The sequence below is a fragment of the Papio anubis genome, chromosome 8, assembly GCF_008728515.1.
Source record: "Papio anubis isolate 15944 chromosome 8, Panubis1.0, whole genome shotgun sequence".
In the NCBI taxonomy this organism is placed as follows: domain Eukaryota; kingdom Metazoa; phylum Chordata; class Mammalia; order Primates; family Cercopithecidae; genus Papio; species Papio anubis.
The window spans coordinates 105928131-105942286 of NC_044983.1; the positions used below are offsets into that span (position 1 = coordinate 105928131).

Genomic DNA, 14156 nt, shown 5'->3' on the forward strand with positions numbered 1-14156 from the left:
ATCAAGAAAGAAATAAATTATTATGTTAAAGAGAAATTGCTGGTTTTTTTTTTTTTTTTTTTTTTTTTTTTTTTGAGACAGAGTCTGGCTCTGTGGCCCAGGCTGGAGTGCAGTGACCGGATCTCGGCTCACTGCAAGCTCCGCCTCCCCGGTTCACGCCCATTCTCCTGCCTCAGGCTCCCAAGTAGTTGGGACTACAGGTGCCCGGCACCACATCCGAGTTAGCATGTTAGACAGGATGGTGGTCTCAATCTCCTGACCTCGTGAGCCACCTGCCTCGGCCTCCTAAATTGGGATTACAGGCGTGAGTCACTGTGCCCGGCCGGTTTTTTTTTTTTTTTTTCCATAAGTTGGTGCCGCTATTATTTCCACTGTTGGAAAGAGAAAAAGGTAACTTACATATCATTCAATTTTGTTCTTTTAAAGTGCAAAATTTTGTGGGTTTTAGTACATTCACAGAATTCTACAACCATCACATAATCAGTTTTTGAACATTTTCATCACCCCCTAAAAGAAATTGTATAACCATTACCAATTTCTCCCCAGAAGAATTACCAATTACCAAAGAACCATTACCAATTTCTCCCCAGAAAAAGGAATTGTCACTCCTTTTTGCCATAGAAATTCTCAATTTGCAGTTAAATTCCCAAGCAAATATAATGTTTTTCTCTCTGTTATTCTTTCTCAATTTGATAGATAATGCAAGTGACAACAGCAGTTTTAATCCCCTATTCTTTGGCACAGTATAACTAGTTTTTAGCTACAACTAAAATGGTTTATAATTAATCTAATTTTTGATAGCATTAAAAATGACATGAAAAATCTTACACCTTCCCTTCAAAAAGACCTCTAAGTATCTCCGAAATGGTGATATGAATATCTAATTGTAAGGGTGATTTTATTTAATTAAGATTAAAAATTAAGACTTATAATGTAATTTACTGTTACATAGTTACGTATATCACTATATAATACTAATTTTTACTGCAAGAACACTGATGGGCAACTGAAATGCACCTACGATCAGAGAAAGAAAAAACATACTATATTGTTTATCAGGTGAGTGGAAAAAAGAAATTAGGAAATAACTTCTTCCCAAGCAATGATGGCACCATCCTTATCATCTGTTCATATCTCCGAGTCTCAAATTTCTTTATTACAATGATATAAAACCACCTACAGGGCAGTGTTCCCTGTGTTCCATGGATGCAAGGTTTCTTTCAAATAAGGCTTTCTGCATTGAAAAAGCTGAATATTTTTTTCTCTCATCACATTCTCAATGTAGCTGTCTTGAGGGTAAATTCCTAACGTCACATTAAATAGCTATGCCTCCCAAGAAGAAAGTGGCTTCACAATGATAAATTTATTATTGAGGAAATGTGAGAGAGGTAGTTTCCAGAGGAGAATTGATATATTTTGTAAATATAGATGATTTGTACTACACGAATATACCTTATGCCAAAGCAGGTCAGTACTCTGAATCACAATGATCTTGCATAGTTGTGTTTGGAGAGCAAGATTCCCAGCATTGCAATTAGGAGTTCTCCAAAGCACGCTATACACATGAGGTGTGAATCACTGATAACACATCTCACTAATGACCTAACTCATTTATTACCTGGATTCTTCTAGAGACTAAATCACTGATTTAAAGTGTATTTGGGGCTGCAAATCACATCCGAAAGAGACAAAATCCTGGGTAAACATTGCTGCAATAAGGATTGTTTTCTAGACATTTACCCATGAGACTTTATGATGGCATTATGAATGCTTACTTAGTGTATATTATAACGATGTTTCTCAATAGTAGGAGTCTCAGAACTATTTTGATTTAATATTCTATCTAGGATTATACTCGAAGTTTTGCACCAAGCCCCTGAAACAGATGCTGACTCCAGAGTACAATTCTTTTCAAGGCAACCAAATGCTGCCTGCAGTATAAGACACTTCTACCACTGTGGAAGTAAACTGCCAGTACTGCAAGAACTGACTTGGAAATGGATTTAATAGATGCTTCCTAATTGTGAGACTTCTGCTGGCAATACAATAGTGTACATTTTGCTTTCAAAGCACAACTGTCCACAGGCAATCATCTATAAGTTCAAGTTTGATAAATTAACAATAACAAGACTTACATTTTACTATAACTTTATAATTTTTAAAATGTTTTCATATGTTATATTTTGTTTTTGTGACACAATATATAAAATATTATTCCTCAAAAAATGTAAGTGAGAAATGCTATGTTTTTTGCCTTGAAATCTCACCTCATTATGTGAATAAACTTATTTTCAGTTAAGCTAAAAGAAAAATATTTTAAGAAAACAATTTTTCAAGGTTATAGCTTTTCTCAATTTAAAACTGTTCAGCTTTAAGGGGAAGACAAGTTGTTTTGATAAGATTTGATAATTGTTTTAAAATGTGTACTAAAGATAAGCTACACAAAGGGCAATAGATATAAACAAGCACTTCATAGAAGAGGAAATTCAAATGACAAATCAACCTATGAAGATATGCTATACTTTCTTAATAATCTGGTAAATGGAAATTGAGCTACAATGAGATGACATTTTCTACAACCTCTAGATAGGCCTCAACCAAAGTACAGGTAAAGAGGTGGAAAAATAGCATCCTCAAGCACAACTAATGCAAGTGTAATTGGTACAACCACCTTGGGAAATAATTTGAACTTGTTTGATAAAACGGATCATGTATACAACCTATGACCACGCAATTTCAATCTTAGTTACATAATGATACATATATATGTATTATATATGTTACATATATGTACATACACACATACACACATATATACATCAGGTGACAGGCAGGGCAGAAGACTATTCATAACAACATTATTTATAATACAAAAATTGAAAACATTCTGTAGATACATTAATAAGAAAATCAGAAATTATATTACACATATAAAATATAACAAAAATGTAATAAAAATGAATGGAACAAAACTACGCTTACCAACAAAATGAATCTTGAAAATATGATGTTGAGAATAAAAGAAAATGTAGTATCATTTCTATAACATTCAAAAACAAGTATAAATAATAGTTTTCATGAAAACATAAATGTATGGAAATGTTCTTCCCAAAAAAACAATGAAATAGTAAACATTAAATTCAAAATAGTTTTTACATCTAGGTAAAGTCAGAAGAATGAGTTAGTGATAATGCCTATCTGTATATTTCATTTTCCTGCTTCCTGAATTTTATATTATCTTGAATATATTAATTATTGTACAAACATATACAAAATTATATAAGAATGCTATCTAGAGATATAGAAATGTTCATTTTATATCTAAAATACCATCAAAAAATATAAATCCATTATTTTTCAATGTCTAACTCTTAAGCCTAATTTTATCACTGTTATTTTAAAGTCAAACATATATCAATATATATTTAACATTGATATCAAATATTTTCATATTAAGCTTATCGATTTTATTTAAGAAAAACATAATTTGCATTCTATCATCTTATATTTGAGAACTATTTAACAAATTGAATTTCTTAATCATTTTTGAAAAAGACAATACTTTGTGTCCTAGATATTGTGCACATCACTCGATTTGAATAAACTAATGGATTTGGAAAATTCAGTAGTTTACAATATTCATTTAAAAATAACTGAAAGGTTCATATTCATAAAACCATAGTTTCATATATTTGATACTCTGTAAAACTGTTTAGAAAGATGTGAGCATTTTCTTATGACCTAGCCCTTTTCCAGGAAATATACCTTGATTCCTAATTTGCACTTTGGAACGAATCCTGTGTTCTCATTTTGGCTTTTGTACCATCAGTACAGATGTTCCTACATATTTTTGCCAGTTTATTTAATGATGTGTTAAAAATGAATCTAAACTCTTCAAAATCCCCTTTCTCTTTTTTGTTATATCTTTGTCAAAACTTTCACAAAGTAATAAATCTTTCTCTTATTTGCCATATAAAATATTACATAGAATAAGCAAAATAGACAGACTCACATCATTTTCACTTCATTAGTTTACTTGTAATCTTTTCACATATTCCCAGTGCTCATTAAATCATCATGCTGCTCAGTCTATTTTCATACCTTGCTGCCACCTAAAATATGTATTAGTGTCATTAAAAGGATATGAGGTTTTGTCTATTTGCTTTTTTCTCACATTATTTATTAATGCAAAATATTTAACATGTCTATATATTAATATTTTAAATATTAAATGAATTTAGTTTTTATAAATACGTGACACATAAGTACAGAACGTGGTGGGTCCATAAAACACAGCTTTGAAAAATCCTCTATACAACCTTAAGTGATTGGAAAATGTTGACAATTTGCTAGAAAAAAATAAAAAAGAAAACTTCTAAAACAGTATTGTATATCACTATAACTACCGTCTTTCACAGTTTCAATACAGTCGTAACAATATTTTAATTAAAACACAGAAAATATAATGTAAGCCAGGGTTTTGCCTAAAGGGATTTCATGTTCAATTTTTACCCATAAAATAATGACCAAGAGTGAATTCACACCTCACAATGTTAGCAGGACACAGGATGTCTTGTTCCATTATACTCTGCTCTGAAAGAGAGAAGTGTCACAGTCGTCTATTGCTGCATAACAAATTATGTCAAAAATTAGTGCCTTAAAACAACATTTATAATCTTAGTTTTATAGCCAAGTCATCTCAGTTTTATAGCAAAGGCATTGCTTATCTGGGTTCTTTGCTTCAGAGTATTTCACAGGCTGCAATCAAGGTGTCCCCTAGGTTGTAGTTACCTGGACATTCAACTGGGGAAGAATCACTTCCACACCCACTCTTATTGGTTAGAGTCTCTTCCTCACAGATTGTTTTCATTTCCTGGGTTTTGATTGCTTGTGTCTTAGTCCTTTGGGACTGATATGACAAACTGCCATAAACTGGGTGGCTGACAAACAACAGAAATTTCTTTCTTTTAGTTCTAGATTTTGGGAAGTCTGTGATCAATGTGCCAGCAGATTCAGTGTCTGGTGAGCGCCCACTCTCTCATTCATAAGTGGCACCTTCTCATTGGGTCCTCACATGGTAAAAGAGGCAAGACCGCTCTCTGGAACTTCTTTTGTAAGGGCAGTAATCCCATTTAGAAAGGCAGAGACATTATGACCTTATCATCTCCCAAAGACCTGTGTCTTTTGATACAATAACCTTGGTGATGAAAATTCAACATAGGTACTCGGGGAGTCACAAACACTCAGAACATAGCACCTTGCTTGCTACTGGCTGAAGGTAACCCTCAGTTTCTGGCCATGTGTTTCTTTCCTTAGGGAAGTTCACAACATGGCAGCTGGTTGAGTCAGAGCTGGTAGGAGGGCAAGAAAGAGTGTGAGCAAGATGGACATCTCCGGCTTTAGAACCGAATTTTGGAGCAGACAGTCATTGCTTCTGCCATATATTACTTTTTAGAAGCAAGTGACTAGTTGTAGCCCAAGTGAATACAAGGAAGTCAATGTTGGGAGTCATTTCAAAGGCCTTCAAAATAACCAATTTATTTCTGATTTTCCATCTACAACTTGGGTTTCAAGGCATAAATACTAATTTCAGAATTTTCATGAAAATAGAATAATAGGTACATTCTTACAACTGTGCAGGGGATTCATAAGTGATGTTGAAATACACGTTTGACAAATTTGTTTTCTAAAGGCTAAAGCCAAATTAAAGTTAGTAGAAAATTTTGGCCGTATATGAAGGCTAAAATTGAAATGTGATACATGCCTGCTTGATTTTTGTGCTACTGACAGTATATTATAATTAAAAACTAGTATCTATTATAATAACAAGCATCTATCTTCTTGATCTTAAGTAAAATGTTTGATCATTAAATATGATATTTAATGTAGTTTTATGGTACATAGCAATTACATGATCAAGGACATTTCAGCCTACTGCAAGAGTTTTGAAGAGTTTTAAAGTTACATTTGTGTTTTGAAATATAGCATTTTTTTATGTACATGTAGGTAAAAATGATGATATCATTTTTTCTGTAATTTATAAATATGGCACATTACATCAGTATATTAGTCCACTTGGGAAATACATTTTAGAATTTCAAAATCTACTTCAGTACATCTCTTTGACATTGCGTTATCCTTGAATTCCAAATGTTCATACATATGGGTGTGTATGTATGTGTATATATATATGCGTGTGTGTGTGTGAGTGTGTGTGCATCTCAAAAAATATTTTAGGAACATAACTACAGTATTTTTATAGTATGTTGGTGTTACTCTATTTTTTCCAAAGCCATAGTTATCTTTATCTACTATGCTATGGCTCACTTTAAATTTCACTTGAATGATAGTAAAATTACTGCCCTCCTATTAAATCAATAATGCGTTTAGCTTCAAGGAACAGAAGAATGTATGGTAGGGACTTAAAAACATAGAACTTTATTTTCCTCATATAAAAAAATCAGTAGGCAGACATTTTTTATTCTAATTCAGCAGCTTAATAATGAGAGGGCAATAGTTGTTAATATCATCTAGTGTTTTGAATCAGACACAGAATGAGTATTGAAGTTTCTGCCACGCCATCTATATTGCAGCAAAAAAAGAATGGGGAGGAAAACTGACAGATGCCTCTGTCAGAAAAGTAAACTGTTCCCAGGGCACTAATTATACTTATGTGTCATCATCTGGCATTGTCCCATTAAGCCATCTTGGTGAGAAAGTGATTTGGATATGAAAGTTGGAAGTAAACATTAACAATGTTTACCATGTCTAATTTCCTTTTGGTTTATAGTTTGCCTAGCATAGAGTTTCAAAACTCTTTATTTTTAACTGACCTGTGAGATTATGTTTTATGTGTATCCTCTGCAGACAAACAAATAAATATTAACAGGTATTTTTATCATTCTCTTTTGTTATTTTAATTTCATTTTGTTTTGTGTTTGTTTTGTATTTATTTTTTCTTACAATTATTTAGAAATTATGTATCATATTTCAATTTCTGGTAGTCATAGATAAGTTATTATATCAGTTTCCTATAATGTTGTAACAAATTATCCTACATTTAATCATTTCAAAACAATACAAATGTATTCTCTTTCACTTCTGGAGGTCAGAATTCCAAAATCTATCTTGGTGAGCCTAATAAAGGTGTCAGACAGAGGTGTCCCTTTTGAGGGCTCTAGGAGAGAATCTATTTTCTGACCTTTTCCAGCCTCTAAAGACCTTGGCTCATATCTGCTTTCACCATCTTCAAAGTCAGCGGTGGACCATCTTCAAATATCTCTCCAAGTCTTGGCTTCTGCCTCCTTCTTTCATCTTTTAAGGACACTTGCAATTACATGAGCCCAACAGGATAATTCACAAGGTCTCTAAAAAGTAAACTAAAAGATGGATTTTGGAAGCAAGCTAAAACCTGGTAAAGCAACACATAATCTTTTCTCTTGCAGATTTAACCTACTCATAGACTCTAGTCAGAGCATCTTGCCACAGTGGTATTGGCCCAGACAGCTAAAGTTTAAAATGAAAAGCCTGTTATAGGCCAAAAAAAAAAAAAAAAAAGAACAAAACCAGGAAAAATCTTCAGCCAGAAAGTATAGAGGAAATCCTAGAGAGAAGAGAAGAGAGCTGGAGGTTGAAATATCCTACTTCTCATGAATATATGAAACTGTACAAGTTCACGTGTTACCTCTGTGCTCCATATAAACATGACAGACCAAAAGTAGAACAGCAAATTTGTAGGAAACTGAATTTCAGTTTAAACTGATACAAAAATTGCCAACGTTGTGAGCATGTGTTGAGAAGACACAAAAAAATATGTAAAGGCTGGGCTGAGATTAAGCGACCACCCAAGATTCAGACTAATAGCTAAAGCAGTACATAAAGGAGACCCAAAGAAAGCAGAGCAAAAATCCATTTGACAACTGTACTGATGTTGGGAATACAGATCACAGAGCCAAGACAGAATTTGTAGTCTTGACCAACCTAGGGTAAATATCTACTAAAACAAATAGATCAACATTATTAAGAGCAAAGTCTTGGCAAACTAAAGCTCGTGGGCCAAGTCCATCTTACTGCCTGTTTTTATGTAAATGAAATTTTATTGTATACAGGACATATATTCATTAATAGATCATTTGTGGCTGTCTTTGCACTAAAATGGCAGAGTCAGTTTGTCGCCACAGGACCATAGGGTGTGGAAAGTCTTAAAGATTTACTATCCAGTTCTGTACGTAAAAAGCTTGCTGCCCTCTGCTTTAGAGTATTTTAATAGTCTATAGTCTTTAAGTTTGTAGCCAAATCTACAAACTTAATATTCAAAAGTTTGCTGGTAAAAGCCAAATTTAGTCAATATCCAAACACTGAGGGAAACGACATTAATCCTCAAAAAAAAAAAAATATATATATATATATATATATATATATATATATATAAACAACAGATACCAATCCAAAATGACCCAGATATTGGGTTTATAAGGTTAAGACATTAAAGTAGATATTATAACTATTCTCCATGAGGTCATAGTAACTATAGTTGAAATAAATGAAAAGATGTAAGTTCTCAGTGGAGAAAATGAAACAATAAAAATAATGGAAATCTTAGAAATAAAAAATGTTTGAATTAAATATATAAAGGATAGGCTCAAGAGCATAATAAAGATAAAGAAAAAAGCAGTAAAATTGAAGTTCGATTATTTAAAACTATCAATTACAAAGGGCAGATAGGAAACATTTGCTTCATTACATATGTTATAATCACACAATGTATTGCATATTATTTGTAGTTTTCAAAGAATATTAGTGTATTGTGTGATTATAACATATGAATGGGGCAAGGGGATGTAATGATTGAAACACTTCCACATTTTGTTAGCAGTCAGAAAATATTAAAACTAAAAGATTATAAAATCTTAGAGATGTTTATATCTCCCTAAACCACCGTTATAAAAATTATGTTGAAAGTGTGCTCCCCCAAGAGAGAAGATTTAAGATATATACAAAAGATACAAAAGAAGGAAAGAATTGCAACTTAGGGAACAAATAATAGAATATCAAACCACAAATAAATATCAAAATGGTAGAAGTCAAGTTATATCAATAATCACATATATGCACATTTAACAAAACCGTTAACTATATACTATCTATAGGAAACTTCTTAAAGAATAATATAAGGAATGTTCAGACTAGGAATTCCCAATGCTCACAGCCCTCCCACACACAAAAAGGAAAACAATGCAAGAAGTTTGTGTGGCATAAAAACTAAAACTAAAGATGCCCTCATAGAAAAATTTAAGAAACTTTTTACCTGTGAAACTTTATTCCCCTGGTTGAGTACAGCGTGGCACCAGGATGGATCCCCTCAGTGTAGCCTTTTCCTGTGTAGGAAAAACAAAAAAAGAGGATCATAATGGCCCTCATCACTGCAGACACTTGCAGCTTTCAACACTGAGGATTTCCCCAGACTTTATCAACACTGACCGCAACTGATGGATTAACCCAGAGTCTGTGATGCTGCACTTACTCTAGATGAGGAACTGCTTCTGCTACTCCAAAATATACCCCCAGAGGCATCCCTGCCTACTTTAGACTTCACCATGTACCTTGAAGCAGCGCTATGACTCAGTTCTAATCTCTGGAATAAATTATAAACAAACAAACATACCTAAAGCAGGTTCCAGCGTCATCTGTGTTGAATGATACGATTAGAATCTGAATTTGTTTTTTTCAAACTCTCTATTTGCCTTTTCTGTTTATGGATTATTTGCCTTGTTTTCTCTAGTTCTTCATGAATTATACTTAAGTATAGTCATCCCTATGTACTCATCCTCATAACTCGCAATTCAAGGGAAAAGAGTGTGTCCTTTCAACTGGAAAAATTGCCATAAAAGACTGCTATCTAGCCAAATTTGGCTTGTGTCAAATTCATAAATGTTTGCAGCTATTACTGCATCTAGAGGGATACTGTTCTACAATTGGCTTGCTTGTATCATGTACCTCTTGGGCAAAGGAGGATAGTAGGCAGTCTAACATATGAATGCAAGATTTTTGTATTACTTGAGAGAGAGCAAATACTATTTTTATAATTGTGGCAGCGTAACACATTATAAGAATGTTTAAGTCATTTCTGATTGGAATCTGCATTAAATTCATGCTGATTGTATTATAAATATACAAGTATGAATATGTGTATGTGTGTGTGTGTGTTTGTATATGTAAACATATTTTTTGACCTTGATTTTTATCCACAAAGTAAGGCAATGTCTTATGATTTGAGTTATAGTGATCTTTTGCACAGAATGCTGACAATAATTAAAAATGGATGGTATATTTCAAAATTGCTTAAAGATTAAGTTTTAAATATTCTTACCACAAAAACCCATATGTATGTGAGGTGACAAATATACTAATTAGCTTCATTTAATCATTCCACAAAGTAGATACATATTGAAACATCTCATTGTGTCTTATACATATAACCAATTATATTATTTGACAAATAAAAATAAAAATTGCTGGGTGCAGTGGTTCATGCTTATAATTCTAGAACTTTAGTAGGCCAAGGCAGGCAGATGTTTGAGCCCAGGAGTTTGAGACCAGCCTAGGCAACATGGTGAAACCCAGTCTCTAGAAAAAAATACAAAAGTTAGCTGGGGATGGTGGCACACACCTGTAGTCTCAGCTACTCAGGAGGCTGAGGTGGGAGGATCACCTGAAACCAGGGAGGTTGAGGCTGCAGTGAGCTGTGATGGTGTCACTGCACTCCCACCTGGGCGACAGAGTAAGATCCTGTCTAAAAATCAATCAATCAATCAAATTTGAAAAATTTAGCATCAAAAAAGGGAAATAAATCAAAAGTATAATATTGTCACCTTCAAATTTGGGAGTTGAGACCATTTTTACAGATGATTATACATATTTTTAAATTTTGACATAAATCTTTGTTTAGAACTGAAATAGCAGGGGGTGCTGTGGGTCAGGATGCAATTGGCAGGGCTATATGGGAACATGCTCACATCTCTGGGTGTCTAAAAAAGCCAGTACATTTACGCCTTTGGTTTCCTGGAAATTGTAAGTAGGGAATTAAAGCGTACTGGGACAGGAATCTTGGTACATAGTTTTCTATTGTGCAGAATTATTATTTTCAACTTTTATATTAGACATAGGGATATAAATGTGTTAGTTTGTTACCTGGGTATATTGCATGACACTGAGGTTTGGGTTACAAATGACCTTGTCAGCCAGGTACTGAGAATAGTCCCAACAGTCAGTTTTTAACCCTTCCTCTCCTCCTTATCTTCTCTCTCTCTTAGTCCACACTGAGCAGATTCATATTATGGATGTAATAGCTTCTCGAATATTTCTGGGACTCTTTATTTGAATGTTAATATTTTGCTGTTGTTTTTTATTTTATTTTTATGTATTTATCCCTTGAATTATCCATTTTCATTAGATTTTTTTCATTTTTTATGCCTTGTTCTCTTTCTTTAATTTCTCAAATATCTGGTGTGACAACAAGGAAGTGTGTATAGAACCTCACAGTACAGCAGATCTATTGCCAGATTTCATTTTAGGAGAGACATAGAAAGTACCAACCATCATGCTCTTGAATCAAACAATTGCAGGAAGTAGAAGATTTTGCTTTAGTATATCAACTTTCAAATTTTCCTTAGTGTTTCCCAGGCTACCAAGACAGATTGTTTAATTACTTTGGGAAAAACAAACAAACAACAATAACAACAAAAACTCTGATTTTTTTTTTTTCCCCAGCAGCACTAAAGTAGTGGGAGGGAATAATGGTCTACTTTGTGAGTATGCCATAAGTGTGTGAGTGTGTGTGTGTGTTTCACTGTTTCATTTGTTTCATTTGGAGGTGCCTATTAATGCACTTTATTTTAGCTACATGTCTTCCATAATTCCTGATGTTATCAATTTCTAACCTGAGCTGTTTTCTCAAAGAAAGTTTTGCAAGGTGAGACAGCTACTTAAAGCACCTTATGACATTTTCTTCACCTGTGTCATCTATCACCACTCATTCCATCTGGTTTCCACTTTTCGGGAGTTTATTGAGCATATATTCTCCTGAGTTTATTTGTTTTGTAAACTTTTACTCTAATGAAGTCTAATAGAGAAAATACAATAAATTCTTGTTTGTTTGCTATTTTACACTAAAATGTTTGGATTTATGTTAAACAAGCAAAAGTTTTAAATTTTATTTTAATATTTTTCATATTTATAAACTGTATATGTTTATGAATATATGCTTATGAATGTAAAATTCAAAAACATATAGTTGAATATGTACAAATGAAATATATATCTATATATGTATAAGTATACATATATAATTGAACAACACACGGATGCTTTTATTTCTTACATTCTAATACTTCTGAGTAAATTTTTCCAAGTTAAAATCTAAAAATATTTTCCACTTATTAAAAAAAAAGAAAGAAGCATTCTATTCATTCTCTACTCATTTCCTACATGCAGAAAAAATAATGTGATAGACTCAAGAAGCAAAATTTACCTTGGATTATAAGAGACAGAAGGTGGAAAATGCACAATTATTATTTTGAAGTCAACAACAATGAACATGAACTTATATTAAATTACTACATATTTATATTTACTTTTAAGCTAATTATTTTATTAGTAGTATATTTTCTATCTCTGTTTGTTTAAATGAGCAATTCAGAGGATGGTACAGAAAATAAAAAATGTAGTAAACATACTTTAAGGAAAATATGTGTCTTAGTCCATTTAATGTTGCTGTAAAGAAATACCCGAGGCTGGGTAATTTATAAATAATAGAGGTTTATTTGGCTCACAGTTCTGCAGGCTATAAAAGAAACATGGCATCAGCTATGAAGCCTTCCTCGGGGAGGGCTTCAGGCTGTGTTCACTCATGGCAGAAGGTGAAGCAGGGCTGGCGTACGCAGAGATCACATAATGAGAGAAGAAGCAAGAGAGAAGGAGAGGAGGTACCAGGTTCTTCTTAACAATCAACTCTCATTGGAACTAATGAGTGAGTACTCACTTAACCTTTACCCCAAGGAGGGCATTAATCTATTCATGGAGATCCCCTCCCTGATCCGAACACCTCTCATTAGGCACTTATTTCCAACACTGGGGATCAAATTTCAACCTGAGGTTTAGTGAAGAGAAACATCCAAACTATAGCAATACGCTTTTAAAAATAGCAAAAGAAGGGAAAAGTCTGAAGGGGGAACTTCAAAAGAGAAAATGAAATAAATGCCAAAAGGAAATTGAAAGAGGAAAAAAAAAAAACAATTAACAATTAGCCATTTAATAAATGTTTTAGGAATAATCATGATATGCTTCATTGTTATTTATATTTATATTTATGACCTTGTTCCTTTAGAACAATGTGGAGGAAAAGTAGTTAACAATTATAATTATATTAATTATAACATAAATTATTATTTATTTAACAGTTAATATGTTTGTGTTAATGCATTGAGTGATTTTAATTATCATTGTAATAACAAGCAACATATTTTATGTTAATGATGAAATCAAAACAGAGAAATTCACATATTCTGAGTAATGAATTGCTGTTAGTGGAAACAGTTTGTGTGAATATTAAAGTCATAATCTCTCACTCTGATTAGAAAAGTCAGGAAATTTAGGTTTGAGGACAGAAATACTCATCAGATATTTGTTTAACAAAAAACTATTAAATTTTCTCAAATATCTTGCAATTTAAGAGATAGAGTGAATATCCTAAAACAATGGATGAAAACCTGAAAATGAGTTAGTACAAACGGAAAATATGTTGTGACCTTTATTAATTTTTAATGTATTTTAATATCATATGTGAAATAAACAAAGAAAATTCTGATTAATCTCACATCTTTCTGTATTCTTTAAAAATAGACATTTAATTATGACTGTGCATATTCATTTTATCAACCTGCAATTAGAAGAAAGACCTGTCTTCATATCCCCATAATTAATTTAATTAAATATAATTAAAATAACAAATGGGTAATGTAACTGAAAATTAGCAAGTAATTAGACATTAACAAAACCTAGACATTAACAAAATCTAGAGAGATGAAACCTGGTGACAATTATATAAACTTTACTTGGTATAACAAAAGATCTATTTTAAAACATATGTTATAATATAT

General features: G+C 32.5%; 1 long non-coding RNA gene across 3 annotated transcripts in view; it reads right to left on the reverse strand.

The window, feature by feature from the left end:
- Positions 1-277: 277 nt before the first annotated feature.
- The window catches only part of LOC108587339, a 79620-nt gene continuing 65741 nt past the window's right edge, over positions 278-14156 (reverse strand). For 2 of the 3 annotated variants that reach the window (XR_002523939.2, XR_002523938.2), the window contains 2 exons: positions 9308-9377; positions 5516-7379 (listed from right to left, as the gene is read on the reverse strand). This is a non-coding gene — a long non-coding RNA (uncharacterized LOC108587339). Of the gene's footprint in view, positions 4594-5515; positions 7380-9307; positions 9378-14156 lie in introns of those variants that run through there. The other variant, XR_004185905.1, reaches the window with a different exon arrangement.